General features: G+C 36.7%; 1 pseudogene; it reads right to left on the bottom strand.

Annotated features, from left to right (window-relative positions):
* Positions 1-6,321: 6,321 nt before the first annotated feature.
* LOC138058915 (uncharacterized) lies at positions 6,322-7,639 on the bottom strand (annotated as a pseudogene).
* Positions 7,640-7,718: the final 79 nt, after the last annotated feature.

Consider the following 7,718-nt stretch of genomic DNA (forward strand, 5'->3'; position numbering starts at 1 on the left):
CAAGCCTGCAAGTAAACGTTTATCGACGGAAGGAACGTCGAGAAAAAGTTTATTTCAAGAAGGAAATGAAGGAAATGAACCAAAAAAGTCATCGGGGAAACGAGAGTGGAATTTATTGTGTTAAATAGAGCTGCCATGCCACAGAGAGGACAGTTGACAGCCAGAGCTCAATTTCATAGGGCACCAGTACAGTTGCCTCCTCCTCCACTGAAAATTTTATCAACCTTGTTATAGTAATAATAACAGAACTTTTTAATACATGTAGATAAATTATTTTTATTCAATGTTATGTTGACTACACAGTCATGTTTAATTTAAATTCTGCACCATTTTCAACCAATTTAGATACTATGATCAAGAAAGCTTTCAGGCCATAATTATTATTGACAGTTTGAGGCCATAATAAACCAATGTAATGGAGCCATGCAGGCCACTTTTAAGGTCGTCATAAACAAGTAGTCACCATGAAAACTAATCATTCTCTTAACAAGAATCCAGCTGTTCTTGCAACTGGTTTGAATTACTGTAAAATTCTGATACTAAGCACTGGGTGTATATTTCGTTCCAAGAATAATATTGGTGTTTTATTATTAGAGGGAAGTTTGCGTTTCGAAATTGGCAATGAAAACCTGTGAAATCAGCCATAAACAATTCAGACTAACAATTCCTGGGCTTATAATCAGGAGGGGAGAGACGGGGGGGGGGGGAGGGGGGGGTGGTACTATCAGAATTTTACGGGTTCTTGTCTCTGAGAAGCCTTGCTTTGTGCACTAACTAGTTTCAGGTATTTTATTTTACTGTGCGACTAGCTCTGATCACTTGCTTCTCCCACAGGCCTCTCCTGGTAATATCTATCGTTAAATAGAAACCAATCATAAGGAAAGTTGCACAGAAACGAATTTTTTTTACGGATACCGGAAGTGATGGATCCTTGAGCAATGGATGTAAATATCGAGTTAGTTCACTGGCTATGTAGCCTACTTTTTCATAATCTGATGATGACATTAAATATACAGCAATGGCAGATTTGTCATGTGTATTCTCCGGTTCTGCTTGAAGTTTAGCTTAAACAGGTCTGTTATGTTCATTAACGTATTCAAAAGCTTCCTGTAAACTGTCTTGCCTTGCTTTGGAATAACATGTTCCCATAACTTTAAGGCAAGCAGTGAGTTGTCACAATATCATTTGGCTCATCAGAGTCAATGTTATCGTCTGACGTGTTGCTGTCAGAGACAGTTGTTTCGGAAACTGGAGGTGCTGCATGGTCCGCCTTCTGCACAGGGATGAGGGTCCACAAGACAGTATAAGGTTTGCCTCCCACTTGTATCTGACAGTGAGAGTTGCACTTGTATGCCCCTCGCTGAATATCACCAGCTACACCTTTTTGAACAACACCATCGAGGATATCTGAGCCTTTTTTTAAAGCAGACCTTGACAAATTCTATTTCCATCACTGGAAAACAAGGAATTCTCCAGGAAAATGAAAAAAACTGATCAATCTGGATGATTTCACATGTCATCGCTTGACACCAGTTTCCATCACCTAAAAGGAAATTAATTCGTCATTAGGAATACGCTCCTTTTCTTTATGAGAACACTGAGGCCAAGATTGGACCAAAAATTCTAAAACATGTACTGTATGAAATAAGAACATACTTGCATTCAACCAAATTTAAGAACATTCCCATTAAAAAAGTGTAATCGACTGGGGTAACTATGTTCTACAACCAGGATCCATTTGAAGAGTATGAAATAATTAGAAGAAAAAAACTTTTCTTTGTTGAAAAAAGCTTGTTTCTATGGTTTTTTCTTTCACTGATGACAATAAATTGTAGCTTTTACTACTTTTAGGAATGAGTAACTAACATGCCTGAAAGGGCCACATGTTTTCAGTGAAGTATAGTGTTCACATGGTTGTCCCATTTACAATATCAGAAATTTGCTAAAGACTAGGAATGAAACATACCATGAAATTCTGAAGCGGACTCTGCAGAGCCTCTTTCCTGGCCATGTACACTTTTATCATCTTCAGTGGTTGTAAATGTCTACAATGCTTGACTGCGCAGTTTCGTGGCATCTTCCACCGAGATGTTTCGGTCCTCTGCTTTACTTTGCAGATTCTCTCTGTCTCTGTTTACGAGAGAAGTGAGGTAAATTTCTAGCTTAGTATAGTTACGGTTAGCTTGTCAAAAGCTGTAAGGAATTACTACAAATTTATATCGAGTGTTTTTCTCACCTTTGCCTTCTTTCATCTTCACTTGCCTTAGCCGACAAAGGTAAGCCATCGAAAACAACAAATGGTATTATTCCATTTCCTTTGACTACACGTAAGTGTGCTCGAAAAATATCTCAGCACCTAAGTGGACAACAAGAACGTACAAGCCCTATGATGAAAACATAAAGGTCAGAAAAGTCATGAATCGTCAGTGAAATCTCACCTTTCTCGATTTCCATTCTGAGACATCGACACATATTAAGCCTTATGCAGCCAACAGGAGGCATCGATAGCTGCTGATTTACCAAAAAAGTCACGGAACTGAACTTGCTTGCCCGTACTTTTTTGGAAACTGCCACAGATTTTTAATCCCCATTACGCATTCACGTCCACTTCGCTTAACCCTTGCACAGGAGATGTTCACTCGACCGCGTCTTGCATTCAAATGAAGCGATTTTGAATTTTTCCCATGACGCAAAGCAATCCCAGTACGGACACCGCCTGGGAGAGGTTAAATTAAATTTGAGATATCTACATAGCAAATGACAACTATGCCCAGTTTGATTTTTATGAAACACTGTTAGAATTACTGTTTTTCACCAGCCAGAGGCTAGCAGAAAAACAAACCTACGATAGCGAAATCCAAATTTTAACTAGTCTTTGACTAGTTGACTAAAACGCTTTGCCAAGTGCTCAAACAATTGTACGTCATCATGAGACCACCTATTACGATGATTGAAGATAAGTTCTATCATTCTCACTGTGAGTTGCCACAAATGGTAGTCCATTGGTTCTAACAAGCCAAAATCACTTCTGAGGCAGGGAAGGAAAACTTCTGGAACTCCTCAGTTTTCCAGTAGCCACGTCGGGATGATAATCCATGGGGCATCCTCCCATCTTTCAGCTCTAAATGAAAAACAAAACAAAAACAAACAAATTAAAACAAGGCCTAATGAAAATTGATGTTTTAGGCTCACTAAAACTTATTGTAACATAACTCTTGTCCTTGCACTGACAATAGCCCTAATAATATTAGAGACCAAACAAATCACAGACACTAAGTTTTTACCTCATAGATAATTTTTAGAAAATACCACTCACATAAACTAATGTATTCTGTACTGTAAGTCAAATTAACAATAATATAGCTGCCTGACTCCATGAGCTCTTTTGATTTTTCCATGCAGCCAGTACTCAAATTATATCAATAACCAATTACACTGTATGTGAACAAAGAATCAAAGGTTGTTGCTGGTGATGTTTAAGCTGTTGAAATAAGTCAATATTGAAAATTGTGTGCACCTCTTGTAATGTCAAACAAAAAGGCTGTACATACCGTCTGTCCAGGGGAACTTTGCTAGCCTTTCATCTGCCACTTTAACATCAAGTTTTTCCTCAGCAATCAAGTCTTTGAGTAAATTTCCCACGATGTTTAAAGGGAGATTGTGCATGACATCAAATACTGTGTCCTTTGTAACATCAAATCCATACAGTTTGTGGAGTCGACACAGTATGCTAAGTCCTGTGTAGCCTGATTCTCTACTTAATCTTTCAGGAACAGTGGGGCGATCTTCATCAGCTATCTCTTTCATTTTTGCAAGATCCACTGCAAGTTCCCGTTTTTCCCAAGGGAATCTAGCATGGAGACGGTTTTGTCCATAATAGTAATGGGTCCCACCTGTTGGATTAATGGTTCCTGTCAAGTATATACAATATATATATCAGCATATTTTATGTTCAACCCATTTTATATTAGGCATACTTTATAAAAATTAATGTTAATGAATTGACAGGGAGAACCTTTAAATACATGCATATATAAGACTCAGATGCTCTAATAAAACTCTTCCCAGGGTATCTTGAGAAAACAAGTAACTCAGGGCTATAAAAAAGGAAAATGCCCTGCTACATGCACATGTAGCACTTTTGTGATAAGAAACTTATAACATATATGAACATCAACTGGAGTTATGCAATGTATAAATAAGAATAATGTAGTTCTCTGTTTTTCACCTTTGAGTTTATCTCTCCTGCAAGGTAGTATTCCACCTTTTATGAACTTGCCAACTTCACATTGAGCAGGATAGTCTCCAGTCCAAAGCAGAAGCAAAACACGGACCACAATGTTGCCAACTGGCAGGTCGGGAAAGTCACCCATATAGTCCACTTCATAGCCTGTTGACAATATTCATTCAAGTCTTAATTAAAGATTTCTTTTAGTTACATTTTACTTTATGTGGGCATCACAGAAAATATGTTTGTCAAGAAATCTCAATACATGGAGAGTATATTTTAACAGCTCATTTACAAATCGTTTACAAAATACATACCACAAATTAAAACATAAAGTACATGTAACGTCAGTGGATAACCTAACTGAACTCCCACTTTGTGGTCACCGGATTTTCTTAATTATTCATATGATCACAGACCAATAATAAATATTGGACTCCACTTGGGCCTATTAAAATTATTGTTTATTGCATGCTTTTATACTACATTTTCCACAGAATAACCATACAGTCCCCTATATAGGATTTCTTCTTTCAAACCTCAACCCCCTAGAAATTATAGTTTAGCTTAATATTTCAATGTAAATATTAATTTTGGCCTTTGAGATTCCTCAGAATTTACAATGACCCTCTATGGGGTAGGTGCAGATATTTTCCAAAAATAAACATAAAATACAGTTATACTGAAGTACATGTAAAAATGTGTACCATCAATAAAAATGTTCTCAATCTCTGAGATGAGAGGCTCGAGGAATGGATCCAGGTATTTGGTTGCTTCTTTGGCTTGGCACAAAGCCAACAACATACACCTCATCAGTTGCATTCCTGTCTTTTTTGTACAAGTTTGCAATAGAAACTTCTAGGGCTCCTGTCAAGAGAGTTCAATTGAAATCAGCATTTGTTCAAATAATGCTTTCAGTTTATTTGACAGATGTAGCGATGATTTTCGCCCTTAAATCCATAAATGTTTGGAAAGATTAGCTGTTTCTCCTTAAGTCGCATGGTCTACACAGGAAAATTTTCCAAAAAAACGTTAATGATTTTGCAGATGGTAATTGCAGCAAATCCCATTCTGAAGCCATTGATGGAAAAACAGAACACTTTCCATTAATGGTTTAAATAGCTAAAACCATCAATGATCAATAATCAAAAAACATAATGAGTTTTAATTAAAATGCATTCATGTTTCTCTAACTGCAGATGATGGTTTTTCCAAAAAATACATTGATGGTTTTGAGAATGGTAATTTGGATAAATCCCATTCAAAACCCATTGATGGGAATCAAGGTTTTTAACATTACTGGTTTTATTGATAAAACCATCAATGGTTAACAATTAAGAAACATCATGGGTTTTACTTCAAATACATGTTTGTTTCTTGAATTCCTATTCATGGTTCTTTCTTAAAGAACATAAGTGGTATTTCTGAAAGTCCCATTCTGGAATACCATTGATGGAAAGCTGTGCAATTAACATTAATGGATTTCATCACCAAAAACCATCAATGGTTAATAAGCTGTAAACATAATGAGTTTTAGTTTAAACACATGTTTATCCCAAACCTCTATCCATGTTTGTTTCCCGAAAGAGCATGACTGGTCTTTGACAATTATCACAGAAGGAAAATAATCAGGAATCCCGAATTTTACTCTCAATGCACCATACAGCAAATCAAGGCTTTTATTGTCACTACCTTGTGGTGTTAAATACCCATGTACTGTATCCCTCACCATCCATAAATGAAAATCTGTTACCGGTAATTAAGATAACAAGGTAAAGAAACACAACAGATGTTCTTAAAAGAACATTAAATGTTTATTGCAACACGTTTAACAATGAATTTATTTTTCCTCTCAACACAGAAGAATGAGGCAGGATGGAAATTGACCTTTTATTATATAAAGAACACAATGCGTAAAATTTCAGAAAACTTGTCCTGAAATTAATCTTTACATAATGCAAAATTTTAACTTGTTACAGAAAATCCAAAGATTAAGGAACATACTGTACTACATGTATCAAATAGGGCTAACAGTAACATTTACTTAATAAAGAATGTATAAATGTTATGTGCAAAAAGATGCCCAAAATAAGTCAGTAAACCTTGAGCTTTTGAACATTGTCTCTGTTGATATCTCGAAGGTTTGTGCTGTCCACCTTTACAAAGTTCTCCTTCAGAAAGGTCTTGGCCAGTGCCATTGCCACACTGTCTTTGCAAGCAAGATTGCAGGAAAGTTTAAATTTCTTTGCAGCAGAAACCAACTGTTGCTTTGCTACATCACTGTATTTGATTGCAGAGAACATAACTGTGATTATCACCCTGGCACCTTGCAGTGACAAATCTGAAAGTAATGAAGCATGGCTTGTCACTGGTCACATCTAATTAACTCTTTTTGAATCGAGTAGTTCAATGTCAATCAAAAATTTTGTTAAGCTTTATCAATAAGAGATATTCAGTGTCCAGACTGTACATACCCTCTTCAGTTTCAGAGAGAGAATCAGAACTACTATTACTTGTAGAACTCAGTATGTCTGTGACGCCTCCATCATCATTATGGACTGCAAGGTCACTGTCACCATCAGATGAACTGCCACTCACTTTAAGTTTTTTAAGGGTACGTTTGTCTGGCTATAAAGAAATGTAAAAAGACCATTATAAAAGCCTTGATTACCATTTTATCTGAAACCTTAGGGACATCTGCATATAGTTCCAATAAAAATCCTACCAACTGAAATTAAGTATTTTACATAGCTTCCTTCTGTCTATGCCTTTATACTGAGTTGATGAAAATAAAACTACAAACCTGCGTGTAGTCATGTCCTTTGCGAATTCTACGTCTCCTTTCATTTAACACATCTAAGACATGTTGTTTGATACCCTCCTTGTTGAACCCTGCTGGTTCAAAACTGCAGGTCTCTTCCAGTGTAGACACCAAGTTGTGAAGCTCTTTTGTGGCAGCAGGATCATTCTTGAAGACTGGAATATCATTTCCTTGTCCAAAGCTGCACTGGTAACAGCTTTTCTTCTGAAAATTAATCAACAAAAATAATACATACATGTATTAAACAAGTAAGAGCAAAGTGCTGATCTCCATGTATCCTAATGAGCATGTACACCAAGTTTCAGGAAAAAATGAAAGCAGTTTTGATGTTATAATAATAGAACTATCAGAGGTTTATCAGTAGTGTGCCTCAACTACGTCTCGGTAAATATTCACCAATATTTGCTTCGCCTTCGGTGAATAATTGTTAAATATTTTTTCTGCTTGTGTAGTGCTTTCTAAGTATGCAGTTCTTAAACTCCAATGTGTCTGGTGAGATGGCCCAACTTCTCCAGCACAACCAAGAAAAGTATGTACCCTGCTTAACCAAGGGAACCAACAAGACTATCCTTGAAAAAGTACCTCTGCATGGTGATCAGCTCTTTGAAGAGCGTGCCAGGAATGTAATCTGGACATACAGGGATGGAGTGAATGATTATGAACAACTTC

The sequence above is a fragment of the Montipora capricornis genome, chromosome 1 (assembly GCF_036669925.1).
Source record: "Montipora capricornis isolate CH-2021 chromosome 1, ASM3666992v2, whole genome shotgun sequence".
Classification (NCBI taxonomy): Eukaryota; Metazoa; Cnidaria; class Anthozoa; order Scleractinia; family Acroporidae; genus Montipora; species Montipora capricornis.